This window comes from Plectrocnemia conspersa, unplaced genomic scaffold (assembly GCF_051122295.1).
Source record: "Plectrocnemia conspersa isolate PC_06_02 unplaced genomic scaffold, ASM5112229v1 ptg000013l, whole genome shotgun sequence".
NCBI classification, from domain to species: Eukaryota; Metazoa; Arthropoda; class Insecta; order Trichoptera; family Polycentropodidae; genus Plectrocnemia; species Plectrocnemia conspersa.
In genome coordinates, this window is record NW_028277177.1 from 11,927,165 (window position 1) to 11,943,761 (window position 16,597).

Below are 16,597 nucleotides of genomic sequence, written 5' to 3' on the forward strand. Positions count from 1 at the left end.
AATCGCGTGAGATCCAAGTGATCTTTTTTAATGATAAGCATGCATTAAATATAATGTAAAGGTAAATTTATGTTTTTAATGAAAAGCTTTTTATGGTAGATTTGTATATACTGATAATTGTTGATACTCTCGTATTATCTCGGGTAACTTTTATTTACATTAGTGGGAAATTGAAAAGTTTAGTTAAAAGTATGAAATTCAAGAAATCTTTTATAAATAGATATAGCGCTAAAAATACTGCGAGACCTTCTAATATTTTTTACAGTTTTTCAAAGGTAAATACTATATTTTAAAATTTTTCTTCCGATATTTTAGAACATACATACATTTGTTAATCAGGGTTTTTAACCGCAACGATTTAGTACACTGTCAAGAGGTTTAGCATTGTTCTATGTCTAAATAAGTTAATGTATCATGAGTGTATGTAATAGCAATTTATTTGCTTTATATTAGCTTTGTATCGTTACTTTTTGAATATCCCTCATAATATAGATAATGTAAACAAATAAACAACTGCTTTAATATTTATTATATTTTAAAATTTAACAACCCTTACAAATTGTACTTTATATTAGTAAAATGCCTCACCTGTGGTGCAAAAATTAAATTTAAAACGTCGTTACCAAGCCTAAATTTACTCCGAAACATGATACCGCCACGGTCAACCCTCGATCCCAGATAAGAAAACCGTACTATAGAATTACAAAGGGGAAACACTAAATATAAGTTAAGAGAGGCAGTTGAGCCAATAATAAGATAACATTTACTTACAGCATATTACAACAAAACTAATATTGTTTTATTAAGTTTTGCGCATAGTATGTATCTCGAAATCTCAGAGATACTAGTTAACCAGGGTCACCCCTTGGATAATCGCCGGTTAGTTGACAGATTTGCACCGCCGAAAGGCAATATGTATGTGCACCAGGATATGAACCGACGAAGACTAATTTTCGACACTGATTCGATTTACTGTTTGGAACGTAAACGTTAACGGTGTCTCGACGCTTCAAACTTAATTTGCTGAAGGGGAAAATTTATATAGCAATATAGACATTTTATAAAATGCTTAATGTTTCAATATTATTATAGATTTTATTCATGTAATAAATTACTAAGATTATTATTAGAGCAAATAATATAAATTTCGTCTGGTTATGTTTCTGAATAATAACATTTTAAATGATAATAAATCTCCTAAGCGTAAGATAAGTATTATATATTTTTCATTTTATGTTGATAGAGAACAAATCATAATTAAATGATATATAGGTGAATTTAATATTAACTCAATAACAAAGCAGAAATTATTTATTTAGGTTTATACATTGAAGATTATATTTATATTAATAAATTTACTTTCACCTAATATTTAGCATTTGCTATAATTTAATAAAGTTTTTTTATTAATGTACAACTAGTTAAAAACATTAACAGAGAGTACATACTTATGTATGTACTCTCTGTTTTAGTTTAAAAATTATATTACGCATTAGGAATATCATTTATATACAACTAGATATATTACCTGGCTTCGCCCGGGATAGATTCAAACTAATTATTTATTGATATAATTACTATTACTTAGAACAATTATATGTAAGATTATAACACGTTTTTTAGTTTTCTAAGCTATTGTATTCAATATTTTTATTTAAGCTTTCCAAAAACACTTAGTTTCACTATTTTTGTGGAAATTTTCTTCCCAAAAATTACACATGTCTGTGATTAACAGTCTCGAATCTATCCCGAAAATATTTTTTAAAATATGTCTCCGTCAGCAAAATCATACCGCAATACATTTTCACCAATAGATAAATATTTTTTAGCAGTGACAATATAAATTATCTGGCAGGTACTAGAAAAATTATATGATTTTAACTTTTTTATATGCAGTAATATATATATTTACATACTTATCATTATTTATTTACATATGATGTATGTATGTACGTATTATAGTGAATGTGTATTTTTTGGTAAAGTTATATATTCACTAGTAAAATGCAAATACATTTTAACCAATAGATATATATTTCTACTAGCGAAAATATAATTTATCTGATAAGCGCTAGTGAAATCAAATGTTGTTCTAAAATGTCAATGAAACTCAATATGACAGTTACGAAACGTCTTTTTGCTGTTCAAACCCAAACCTAACCTAATAAAAGCTCTAAAACTAATTCTTGTTTTAGAACTTTCGTTAGGTTAAGTTCAAAATACAAACTAAGCCAACTCATCTCTCAGGGGAAAATAAACGGAAGAATAAGTACAGACAGACATTGCATTTCACATATTGCTACACATTTTTTCTCAATTTCGATATACTATGTTTGAAAAATATGATAGCTATCCTTACCGATAGTATTATTGTCTTTTAATAGAATATAAGAGGGCTTATCAAAGTATTTTCAAACCGAGTTTAGGTCAATAGGAGAGCGCAAAAACAATTATCACTTCTTAGAAAGCAAAAATTTACGCCAAAAACAATAAAATTGTGTCGCAGTGGGAACGATCCGTAACGAGTAGGGATTCCAATCCCGGGATCCCGGGATCCCGAACGATTTTCAATACCCGATGAGTCCCGGGATTATAAAACATAATCCCGAATTTTTTGGATTGATTGATTTATCAAGCACAATCGAATTATTATTGACAAAATCGTTATATTTCGTATACAAACTTGCGCGAGTTGCACGTGTCATCTGTGAATCTTTGAGGCTGTGAGTCTGAACGTGCTTTTTCAGCTGCAGGCTACTTAGGAACCAAAATCAGATCAAGGCTAAATGATGAAACGCTTGATGCTTTGATGTTACTTTGTGAGTTTTTTCCAAAATATTGTTTTCCATTAATTGTGTCTATGAATGTACATACATTGTCAAAAGTTCATTTTTTATCTTCTCAAATAAATAAATAAGACCTTCCCTTTTTTATTTTTATTATATTATTTTCTATTTTAAGTCCAAGACTAAAATTATACGTACTTTATATTTACATTGTACGTTATAAAAAACAGTGGAAAAAATTTTGTATTATTCATTTTAAATTATTTTTATCGATAAAATAACATGAAAATTATCCCGGGACTGGTCCCGGGATCCCGGGATCGACTAATTGCAATACCGAAATCCCGGGATCAAAATTTTGGCCCGGGATTGGAATCCCTAGTAACGAGTGTTCCCACTGCTACTGCGACGGCAAGATTTTATTGCTTTTGCCGTAGATTTATGACTTCTGAGAAGGGATAATTTATTTTGCGCTCTCCTATTGAGAAAAATTTGGTTTATATGTGCTTTATTCGATTCTCACTCGTAGTATTGTTATAAAAAGTCTAAACATAAACGATTGATAATCGAGCGTTTTCACCGCGATAGCACGATTTTATTGCTTTTGCCCTGGATTAGAAATTCACTATATGGCAACACTGAGCAGCAAAGAAAACAACTGTTCAACTGTCAATAATTCTTACTATTTAATATAAATTAAAGATAGTTTAATTTCAATTTTATCAATTTAATATAAATTTTAACCTCAACCGTATTAAAATTCTGACCCAAAAAATACGAGCCTTAAATTAATAACTGAACTAACCTTACCGGTGAATATCTAATAAAAATGCAAAAAGAAAACATGTAAAAATGCCTTTTATCCCATTTATAATTCACTATGTTGGGAATAGTTATAAAATATTTAATATCTACAATAAAATACTAAAAACATATTTTAAAAAATCAGAACAAGTCAAAAGTAAAGTTGAAAACACAAAAAGTTGAGGGCCCGGTATCCACATACACTCCATAGCTGCGGTACCTCACGATAGTGAGGTACCGACAACTAGTTGGTTTAAATCTTTATTTTGTTTCAAGATATTTTTTCAAGCTAAAATTACATTGTACTTAATTTATAAAAACGTGTGAATGAACTGACTGCAAAGTTTCGCTATCGCTTAAAACGTTAGAACGGTCCGTAATGTGTTAAGAGGCTATTGGCAAATTGCGCATACGAAAAATGCGAAAATAAAATTTTTTAACACAGATTCTTACGCTCACGAAAACTGTGAACACAAAAATTTCACACACAAGAAAAATACTGAATCTAGATGATTACGTGCTCGAAAATTCCGAAAATATAAATTAATATTAAAATTTCAATAATTTAATCAAATAAAAAAATAAAATACTGTCGCAGTCGGTAGGATTCGAACCTACGCTCCCAGAGGGAATCTGATTTCTAGTCAGACGCCTTAACCGCTCGGCCACGACTGCTTCTTATCGGAAAAATTAGTTTTGTATTCAGATTAATTTAATTGACTATTGAGCAGTGTTCGACAACCATTTTTGAATAATTATATAAATAAAAACAAATAAACAAATTTAAAAAATGGAATATTGATCTGCATTTAATATTAGATTAGATTCTGATTAACGATTAGTCATTATTAAAAGTAAAATTTAAAAAAATAATTTCGCAGTCGGTAGGATTCGAACCTACGCTCCCAGAGGGAATCTGATTTCTAGTCAGACGCCTTAACCGCTCGGCCACGACTGCTTCTTGTCGAATGTTGGCACTCTCGCGAACGAGAGAAAGTAAAAGTAGAACAAACGTTTGCTCTACATTTTTAACCGGTATATTTGCTCAGCTGGTGCCATGCATGATAATATTTAATACCATAAAATTTAACAGAAAAATTATAATAGAAGTGATTAGGTGATTTTTTAAGAATTTAAAAAAGTACATAATAAAAATATTTTAGAAAATGGGTTCTTAATTAAAATGCAACCATCGCAATCAATGCTAAGCATTCTAGATTTTTTTTATGTCAGTTTTGATTTTTATTTTAGTAAAAAAAAAACTAGATATCTATTAATATTGTGTGTATACGCAATTAATGTACTGAATAATTCACATAATCATAGTTAGTATCTAGGAATTGCAATACTGGTAGTACCAATACCGGTTATACCGGTATTGGGGCAAAAATTGCATTTTATTTTGTAATGGCAATGTTTTCCAAAAAAATCCATTACAAAAATAAATACTACTAGTGCCAAAAATATTTTTTATTAAATCTGTACATCTTATTTTTAAAATTGATATCTCCGATGCCCATATTGCTTGAAAGCAAAAGCGAAAAATAAAATAATGCTTATTGTAGGGGATTAATCCAAGTAGTTTTATCGGGGTAAAATAGCAAAGTAGTATTTTAGTCTCAGAATGCCGAATTATTGGCCCATTCTACCTACGGGAAAAATACCATCAAATCTAACGGTACCTAGCTGTTCCCAGTAATTATGTTATGTAACAGAAACAGAGTTATGACCATGTCGGTGCGGTCTATCAGCCCCTTTTCATGATAGGGATGGCTGGCGAAATGAAAACAAAAGCAGGTATTGTATACACGAAATTCTTTCTACTATTTGTACATGTATATCTTTTTTCAGACATATGTTTACCCAAATAGTCTACGGAACTTACTTCACTAAACATAGGTGGTCAATATTAGCAGTAAGTACATTTGTTTTTTTTTTTTAAAAAAAAAATTTTCTTCAGAAAATATTGCAATGTAATTTTTTAAATTCTTTTCTTTCAAAATTATTCGGCGGGGACATAATTTTATATTATGCTTTAGATACTCTAAATCCTGGCAAAGTTTTTTATACATATTTCGGGTTTTGAGGCCAAAGAGGTGTCACCTTGCAGCCAAAATAGACGCCGGACAATATATTTAGTTAAGTTATACTATTTACCACAACGAAATATTTAGTTAAGTTATACAATTTACCACAACAAAATGAAATAGTGTCGAGTTATAAATAGTTTGTGAACTAAGCGCTAAGAATGATCCGATAAGTTCTCTAGTGTTTGCTGTTGTTAGTTCTCAGTCTCGGTCTAGATGTCTGCCGTCTCGTTTTAGTTGGTCGTCTACTCTTAATATGTGTGATCATCCGATGAAGTGACAAAGTGTCAGATCTTTTATTCTATCGATTCGAAATGTCTCTGACGAATTATAGATGCAGAAATTGGTTGGTCAATTGCATCACTTGCGTATTCGACCAACAAAATATGTTTACGCCTTAAGAGACACATAGTCTATTGCATTCTTCACGCACAAAAAAGGTTTTTTTATGGTGCTTAACGGGTGGATTCTAACAGGGAGGTAAAATCTTCAATAATTATAGAATTGAACATGCACATTATTAGCAGTCCCGTGTCGTAATGACTAGAAAAACTACCCTTTTGTGCATGAAAAATGTAATACTGGGTAAAAACCACTATTGTTTTCTAATCCTTTAATTAACAACCTCGAAATGTGTTTATCTTGCAGTGTCACTTATTCAAGGCGTGAGCATATTTCGTTGGTAAAATATGCAAGCGATGCAATTGGTCAACCAATTTTTGCATCTGTAATTCGCCAAAACCGACTTACAGGAAAAATATAAAAGATCTGGCATTTAGTCACGTCGGAAGCTGATCAAGCAATTTGAGACGACTAATCAATATGAGACCAAAAACAAACAACAACAAACACAAAAGACCTCAGCGGATCATCTTTTCTCCAAATTATTTTATGCTCAGTACACAAAATATTTTCCATTCGACACTATATCATTTTGGTAAACTGTACAAGTTAACAATAAACTGTGACCGGATTTTTTCTGTGTCTATTTTGGCTGCAAAGACATACCTGTCGGCCTTAAAACCCAAAACTGCAAAATAGAAAATTCAAATGGTAAAAATCACAAAGAAAATTCATTGAAAATATTTAATCCTTTGTTAGTATTCATTCTATTTTACAACAAATTCTCAAAGTTCTTTCTTATATATTTTTATTTGCTTGTGTTACAACGACCTAATAATTTTTAATATGAACTTATTTATATGAACATAAATCTTAATTTTGGTACGTCTGTATATCGAGTCGTGCAAATTGTTTATCCCAAAGAGTAAATGGGTTTTGTACGGTTTTTCTCGCGGCATAACATATACAAATGTTCGCTAAGAACGAACCACTCAAAAGCTTTTCAGACCGCTCGAAGATTGTAATACGAGAACGTTCAGACATCGACAACCATTGAAAACATTAATATGTTTTATTAATTAAACTTACGTGTAGAAATAACAAGGAAGTGTTAAAATTTGCATTATATCCTAATTGTCCTGTGTTCTCATACACGAGCGTTGGAAACACAAGAGTATTGTTGAGAGGCAACTGGGTCAGAACGTGCATAGAAAATTAGCACATTTCTGTGCACACCCGCATATTCGACTCCTGGTGGTTGCGGTTATTTTTCGCTGTAGTCGTGTCAATGGTTTGGTGCTACTGCCTCGTCGCGTTGTAAGCAGGACAAAGTTCTGGGCAATTGTTCGCAGTTGTTGCTGGCGCTCCACGGTTTGCTCCCTGGTCCGCCCCAGGCGCCACTATTGCTCATTTTCCTCTCTGCCTCCCTCTCTTAATACCCTACGTGAGGTAGAATAATATTGTTTTCATACGTACGCGAAACCGTTGACACTCTCACATATATTAAGAAAAAAAAATGTATAGGTAAAAAAACATAATTATCAATATCGATAATTAATACTTAAGGTAAATCCGTCAGAGTCGCTCATATTACTTTAAAAAATACTTCTATAATTTTATCAAACATATATGCAACTAGTGTATTTACCCAGAACTTAAGACGAAAGATGTTCTCAAATGTAATTGAAAAATTCAAATATATATATGAAAAATATAAAATCAAATATACAAATAAAGCTAATATTTTAAATTCAAAATTTTGCAAAAGAATTAGTTAAAATTAGATTTTATAATTAACGACAGAGAAGATGAAAATAAGCGAGGTACCCGAATGAGAAATAAGCCTCGTGATATTGACCTTAACTTCGAGGTGACTCTTAATTGTTTTAATGTAAACAAACAGTAATACAGTAATATAAAATAAAGTATGTCACGCATAAAAAACTTCAATTAAATTAATGGTGTCGTAATAATATAATGAAATGTCCAGACAGTAATACGAATTAATAAACGAATGATATGTTTAAAATCTTATAAATTTAAAACTTAAATTTGTATGCTGACTAAAACATAAATTCGCAAATATTTATTGGCGTAAATTACATTAAATTGAAAAGGCTCTCTTTGCTATCACATATTATTTAGTAAAAATTTGTTTAAGCAAAACTTTGGTCTGCAAAACCATACAATATTGCAACAGTTACCCTATTAGAATCTTAAAATTACAGAAGTGGTGGATTTTTTTACTTCAGTAATATTTCGAATAAACTCAAGTTATAATTCCAATTTGTTATTTCACGAGAAATAAAATTGAGTTGATTTAAGATATGGTCTTTATCATAGATATTTTTTGTTGAGCAATCATAAAAAATAAAGGAGGAAAATTTGCATAAGTCTCCAAAATAGTTGTATGTAAATCTCTTGTGTTAATTCCAAGCAAATATATTATTTTCTTTTGGAAATATATTTTCTTTTGGAACTTAATCCAGAAGCATCGCCTAGAATAAACTTTGCAATGACGAGCTTTAGCTGGCCAAAATCACAGACGCTTTTCAATCAGGCCGTTGGACGATGTAGAGTTCACCAGTTACTTATAACTTAAGAGTTCAGCACGACCTTCGAGATGACTTGGATATTATACGAAGCAGACTACGGAAAAATATGCGTTTTGGACTTTTTTGAGTATAGTAAAACTTCATCATATTTTACATATGTTCAATCTTACTCATATTTAACCACACTCAATGCTAAAAACATAAATTTTAGGTCATTTTAGGCAATATCATAAAAGAGCTTTTTATAAAAATTAGAGGAGGAAGAAGAAATGCCATAATCTGCGATGTGTCGAGAGTGTTTAATAATAATCGTCTCTATATTTGGATAGCAATTTAATATAATAGACATAGATGTTATTATATGCTGTAATATAATATCATACCTCATCACTTCACCTTAATTATAACAAATTCATATAATTATATGAAACGCTATGTTGTGTGAATAATTATATTATACGAATTTGTATATTAATATATTAAACATGTTTAGTAATGCTAGATATATTTATCTATTTAAAAATCCATTACGACAATAATTTACCTCCTTAGTTTGCCAATGTTCAAGTGCAGTTAGCTATTAGCGCAAAAAATGTATATATATATATATATATATTACATTTTTATCGCGAGATATGCCATTGCGATCTTACTTGAATGTAAGCGTCTGACGTTTCGACAGTACAAATTATTAATAAAACCAGTATGGACATTCGGGATTTAACAATGGGGTAGTGCCTATGCACTATCGCCATCAATTGGAAATTAAAAAATAATGTTTTGCGAATGATAGTCGACGCTTCCTGGTATGTTTTTAATGATTTTATACATAATGACCTTAACATAAGATCCAAAACAATGAAATAACGAACAAATGCACGACATAACAAAGACAGACAAAAAATTTACCCAAAAAAAATGGCAACCTAACTAGTTGACTGTAGATCTGACAACTAACGATTTTGATTATCTGACATACCTAACAGAAAAGGCAAATAATAAATTGAGAATCTTATATATAATTGTTCTAAGCCGCTTCCGGACGCGCACAACTTTAAATGAAACATTCTCCGTTCAATCATCTACTCTGTAAATCGTATCGCTTTGTATGAACGGTGTGTAACAATACACGTAAACAAAGGAATTATAATAATAAATCATAATAAAAATAAAAATTGAATTTGCTCCGATTGATTTTCGAGCCGCCGGTAATGCGTTCTGTTGTTTCGACCAATCAAAAATAAGCATTCAAATATACGAATAGTTTCGACCAATGAAAAATAAGCATTAAAATTCAAATAGACAGTACCGTGACAACATTTTTATTTAATAATAATAAAATTTTGCTACGCGACAATAATTTTCATTAATTCGTCATTTGACTGAATATAAATAATCGAATTGCAAATTAACTAGGTGTGTTATGACTGTATACATAGTGTGTTGAGGATTAGAAGAATACATTGATTAAACTAGATAAACAATCTTTGTAATGAAATCTTTAAATTTTGAATTCCCGGCGACGGGCTCCGAGGCCGAAAAGTGAGTTTTTCCTTTTATAAATAATCGGATTGCAACTTAACTAGGTGTGTCATGACTATGAAAATTAAATATATACATAATGTGTTGAGGATTAGAATAATACATTGATTAAATTAGATAAACAATCATAAAACAAGCTTCGTAATGAAATATTCAAATTTTGAATTTCCGTCGCCGGGCTCCGGGGCCGAAATGTGAATTTCTCCTTTTATATTACATAAACATTATCATTGCTTCCGATTTAATGCACAATTTTAAACGTGAACGTGTAATATATCCTTAGTATGTATGAGGATTGAAAGTTAATGTTGATCAAATTGGCGCTGTCGCAGTGGACGACAGCGTCGATTTGATCGACAGCTTATAAATGTGTAGTTCCTTGGATGTTATCTAATAACGACATTTTACAATGATTATAAATATGTGATCGCAAACCTGGAATAATCGATAGCCAAAATATCTAAGAGTGGGTTATTTTTAATTTCGATGTGGCAAAATATGTTCAATTTTTGTTCTGTGCCATCATTCCTCTTTCGGAATAGCCAAATTCAAGATATTCAGTTACATCAAGTTTATGTAGTATGTTCTTTATAAAAAGATAATACTTGCTGACAGTGACTTCAACATGAGAAGTTTCACTCTTTGTTTATATATACCAATTCTACGTTGTAGCCATATAGGTCATCAAATTGTTCCATCATTGCTTCTGAAAAGTAATTAAAAAACAATAAGAGTAAACATTGAACACATTATTACTACTAATATAATCCATAAATTAAATTTAACCGACAACTGAAGAACAAAATTGATGTACTGTAGAGGATTAAACACGTAGATTGACATATCTTCATCTTCTTCAAAATAGTCGCAATATGTCATACATTAATTGTTTGCCATACGTAAATGTTATTAGATCTCTCATTGATTCTGAAAATTGACTGTAAACGATACTATATATTGGGTAAAAAGTAACTTTTTGTTTACACTAATGTGAGATTTTTCATTATTACTACCATTGTAATATGTGTAATTAACTTTGGCATGTATATCTTCAATTGCCAAATCACTGCTGTTTGTCTTTTAATATTAGATCCTAGAAAGTCAATAGTAATTTTGTTAGAATAACCGTGATATAGTATTTATATAACCAAACACTTACTGGCACACTCATAATTTTTAGTTTCGATATAGTCTATAATTCCAATGGTAAATCACTTTGAATCATCTACAATTGTAATTTTTTAAGAAAAATGCTGTGATTATAACATATTTCACTGTTTATTTAATCGCACTAAGCTGTATCCCGGCGCGCGCTTGACCGATGACAGAAGAACTGTCACATATAAGAAATTCCGGGGAATACCGGTAATGGTATTTCCCCGGCGCGCTTGAGAACGAACTACGAAATTGATTTTATCGATTTAAATTGTAAAACACTTATCAATATATGTATAAAAATCATAAAATTCTAAAAAAAATATTTTTTTTAAATATGTTTAGTTTATACGGTATTTAAAATATAATATAAATAATGTAAATTTTTTATTAGCTTCTCTTAACACAAAAAATGTGTACTGAAATTTTGGCGAACGTTGCCAATTTAAAGTAATAGTTTTTAGAGAATTTTTAAAATTTCCTTTGAAAAAACATTTTCAACAAAAAGGGGCAAAGTTTAAAAATAAGTACTATTCGATAACAACCAACTACTAAGCACATAGTGTTGCAAAAATCCCTCTTACTGACACCTTTGAAAGGAAACTACACAAAATTGTATATCACTAATTTTAATATTTTTTAAATTATAAAGTTTCAGAATAAAATTTCAAGATTTATTCAAAATATTTTTTTCAACTTTAAAAATATTTTTTATTTTATTATGGATTTTAAATATTCTTTATTTATTATGGATTTTAAATATGTTTAGTTTATTATTAATTTTAAATAATGTGAAAACTTTTTGCATTTATTAATTATATATATAATACTGCGCAGAAAAAACATTTACTTTAAAAAATATATAAATCAAAATAAGTCAAAGTATTTTTTATTAAAGATATACAAAGGTCTCAAAATTATTAATATTTTTAAAACGCATTTTTGGTCTAAAGTAACATATTAGGTGCTTGATATTTTCAGTTTATTATATCTTTCTAATTGGCTTTTATATTTACACATAAAACATATAAACAACTTTTTTTAATTATAAAGTAACTTATGGTGTAACTAAAAAACGCTCTTATTACTAAAATTTTAATTTATGATAAAATTGTGTTATATGCAGCGTTAAAACGGGCCACGAATTCCCAAAACACTCGCGTTAGAGCGCCATAGTGACGTCATGATGACGTTTCACGCCGGCGCCAAAATCAGTTCCACAAATACTCACAGGCGTAGATTCATACGCCGCTGCGATCGCGGGATCAGTTAGTCATAGATTGGATGATTCTAGACAATTACAAGATATACCGAAATGAGAACAAATCAATACAATATCATTAAAAAAAGGTTAGGTTGTTTGGTTCTATAGTGAAGGTCGGCGCGAGCGGCAGCGAGGCGAAATAATGAAATTCCAGTATAACGAATCTTTAATTTGTCCCCGAAAAACTTTCATACAAAATGTTTTCATTGTAACGAAGACTGATCTCAGTATAACGAAATATTTTGATCCGAATTTAAGAATGACGTTATAACTTGACAAATATTTTTAAGAATTCAGTTCATCATTGACTTGGCGTGTGCCAGATGTGTTCAAAAGCGACAGTACAGGTGTTTCGCTGACCCTCAAACTTTTTTTATAAAACATTTTTTCACAAATTTTATTGTGTTTCATACATTTTCCTTAAACAAGGACAAAAAACGATCTGTCAACCTTATAAGAGGTTATTTTGATGCTGTAGTAATATAGTAATTAAAAATAAAATAAAAATATATCATCTTCCTTACATTCAATATAACGAATTTTCAGTACACCAAAATTTATTCATTGGTTCCGTGAGCTTCGCTGTATTAAAATTTCATAGTACAATTTTTAATTTATTATTATCTAGCCAAGTTTTAAACCTATTCATAAATGATATACAATATTTAGATTTATCATTAAATATCTAAGTTTCAATATAATGATCAAATCTAACGTTGTAAATCTAATAAATAATATAAAATGTTTTCTTCTGGAAATATTTAGTCAAGTTGTAAACCTATTTTCAAATGAATTGAAAATGTTAAGTAGTTTTTTATAGATTGAACTATTTTGTCTATCATTGAAAATCCTAAATAGGAATGTCCAATTTGAACCATTAAATTTTAAAAAATATTTTTAAAAATCAGAACGAAGCAAAAATTATATTTAAAACCCAAAAAGTTGAGGGTCCGGTATTCGCACACTCGCTAGCTATCGGTACCTCACGATAGTGAGGTACCGACAGCTAGTAAAAAAAAATTGATTTTGTATAAATAAATACAGAAATGAGTTTTCTTCACATGCCAATATCGTAATACAAAAAAAACTTATTGTCACATATATAAACAGATTGTAAATAAATAAATAAAAAATACGAGATGGGCAGTTGTAAGGCGTATGACCTAAAATCAGATTCCCTCTAGGACAGTGGTCGGCAAACTTATTGGCCGCAGAGCCAAATATGTACATTACAACGATTCAAAATAGTTCTAAGAGCCAAATCTGTTTTTTAATTTAGTAAACCTTTATTATAATTTTAGTCCTTCATTAAATTACGGGTACACTAAATAAAACTTGATTTCACATTTAATAAAGATTTATTCGTTGATAAACAATAATATGAAAGTAAGGTATCCATAAATTTAAATCATGACAATGACTGACAAACACTTAATGCGAACAATGTCGTTGCATCTCCTTGGAAAGTTTCAGTAAGTCAGGTTTATATGTTGTTGTTTTTAATTTTAGGCATGATTCCAGGTTCTCATCAATAAGACAACTTCTCAGTTTACTCTTGATAAAGTTCATGCTTGAAAAGGATTGTTCGCATGAATATGTAGAATCAAAAAGGGAAAGAACAGCAAACGCAAGTTTTTTCAGCTGATCGTAAGAGTCAGGAATACTATTCCAGACGTTGAAAATGATCATGTCTTCATTCTCCAGGTCTTTCAAAGCAGACCACTTGTGTTGTGAACTAAGATCACATTCGTTCTTCTCCAATATTTCCAAATCAATACAAAGAAGTTGAAATTTGGAGCTCCATATTTCTTTGTTTTTTAAATCCTGCAATTGTATTTCAAATTTACAATGTCAATGCCAAAAGGAGAAAATTTCAACTCAGTTATTATAGCATTAAGAGGATTTTTGATGAATGCTAAGGTCGCTTTGCTGTTCTTAAAATCCTGAAACCTGCTGAGAAATGCTTCCCTCATATTTAAAATTATTGTTTTGAAATGGTGTTTGTCAAAAGAGGAATTATTTTCTTGGCGATGCTTCAGCAGGCTCGGAAAGTGAAACAATGTTTCCCTTTCAAAATCTTGAGCAAAAAGGGATAATTTGTTTTCGAATGAAATGACTTCTTCTAACATTGAAAAAATTGTGTTTCCTTTCCCTTGTAGTTTACGTTTAAGCTGATTTAGATGAGACGTAACGTCTACCATGAAATGAAAGTTTTGGATCCACTGATTGTCTGTAAGTTCTGGATAGTGAACACTCTTCTCAAGGAGAAATGCTTCAATTTCTGGCAATAGGGACGCGAAACGTTTTAAAACGTTCCCTCTTGATAACCATCGAACCTTGTTATAAAGCAGAAGATCAGCGTACTCACTCTCCATTTTAACTATAAATTCTTTGAATTGACGATGATTAAGAGCTTTAGCTACAATGGAGTTGATGATCGTGATCACTAATCCCATAACTTTACTAATTTCTTTCGGAAATGTCTGCACACAAAGTGCTCCTTGGTGAATAATGCAATGATAAACCAATATCTCGTGATTCATTTTTTCTTTCAAAATGGCAACAAACCCTTTTCTGACGCCGGTCATACTTTTGGCCGGCTTTTCTGTAGCCGTCAAATACGCATATTGACAGCTGTCATACTACTACGCTGCGCTGCGCCCCTACCGGACGAAACAGGTACTACGTCAACGCTCACGCACACATTCAACGTTGTATGGAAAGGACACTTGACCAGAATTAGTGCCCGAGCCCGTGGATATTTGGGCCAGAGCCGCACTCAAGGAGCCAAAGAGCCGCATGCGGCTCCGGAGCCGCACTTTGCCGACCCCTGCTCTAGGATAATAGGATTAAATGCTCCCGACTGCAACATTTTTTTTACTTGATTTTCAATAGTAAATTATCTTTATGTAATAAGTAATAAAAATAAAACTTGCTAATCCTTCCGAATCTTAATCAAAAATCAATACTTGCAATAAACAAATGTTCAACTGTACCCGCACTAAGCATAAATTAAGACACACTTATTAATTAAAAAAAATAACATTCACCTTAATCACAAGAGTTCAACCTGATATTCGAGATGATTTAGCAACTTTGTGTAGAAAACTAAGGTTAGAACAGACACGTATGTCCATAGTATTATATAATTAAACGAATTTAAAATCTGTTGTGATTTAAAAAAATATATTTGAAAACCTTGTACTTGAAAAAATAAACGCGTGCACTACAATGTACACACACTAGAAAAAAATAGTTTTTTTTAACATTTTTTTGTTGTTGGAATTTTAATTTATGTTTCATAAAATATATTCAATATTTTTCTATTATATGGTTTGCATTGTACAGCCACCCAATGAGGTATCTATGTAAATACCACTACATAAAACGTGTTAATTTAACTTCACTATATCTATTCGTATTTCCTAATTGGTCCTATTCGCTACTACCACTAGTGCGTATTGACTTGAGCTATTAAATTGTGCTTTTTTCGTGCCACTTTAATTTCCTAATGCACTAAGCTTTATCACCAATCATGCAAATAGCGAACCTATTTAGTGAATCGTCAATTTATCAAGCTTTTTCTCGTGTTTTTGAATCAGAATATACACTTTGCCGAATGACGAATGAATTGGTTTGGAACGAACTTACAAATCAGTGCGCTTGCATGGCCGTAGGGGTTGCAGACCGAGGGGTTGTTTTCAACAGCGTGAATGAGTCTCTCGTTGAGTGTTTTTACTTGTAGCAGGGTAAAAGGCCAACACCCTGCCTCTGATTAATGCCGTCTGAATCCAGAGTCATTACAGGTACAAATAAAAGCAGGTGCACCCCTCTGGCAAAACTGGAAAACACACAATCCTACGCTGATAATAATGAAACGCGTGTTCGGATGGCTGACAGGGAAAACCAATAATGCCGGAAGTGCGCAAAGGGACATTTCCGGCGACGGCTGCTGGAGAATAGACTTTTTTACGTTGTTCCAGAGACAATTCCGTAAAAGGGGGACGAAAATTTTTATCGCACAAATTTCTTACGAATACACGCGAACGAGAAACAATTTCA

At 31.0% G+C, this 16,597-nt stretch overlaps 1 long non-coding RNA gene and 2 other non-coding genes across 3 annotated transcripts in view; all 3 read right to left on the reverse strand.

Moving 5' to 3' along the window:
* Window positions 1-16,597, reverse strand: part of LOC148227284 (uncharacterized) — an 89,672-nt gene that overhangs the window by 26,413 nt on the left and 46,662 nt on the right. The window lies entirely within an intron of this gene.
* TRNAS-AGA (transfer RNA serine (anticodon AGA)) lies at window positions 4,184-4,265 on the reverse strand. Its single transcript has one exon. It is a non-coding gene; the product is annotated as a tRNA-Ser (tRNA).
* TRNAS-AGA (transfer RNA serine (anticodon AGA)) lies at window positions 4,467-4,548 on the reverse strand. Its single transcript has one exon. It is a non-coding gene; the product is annotated as a tRNA-Ser (tRNA).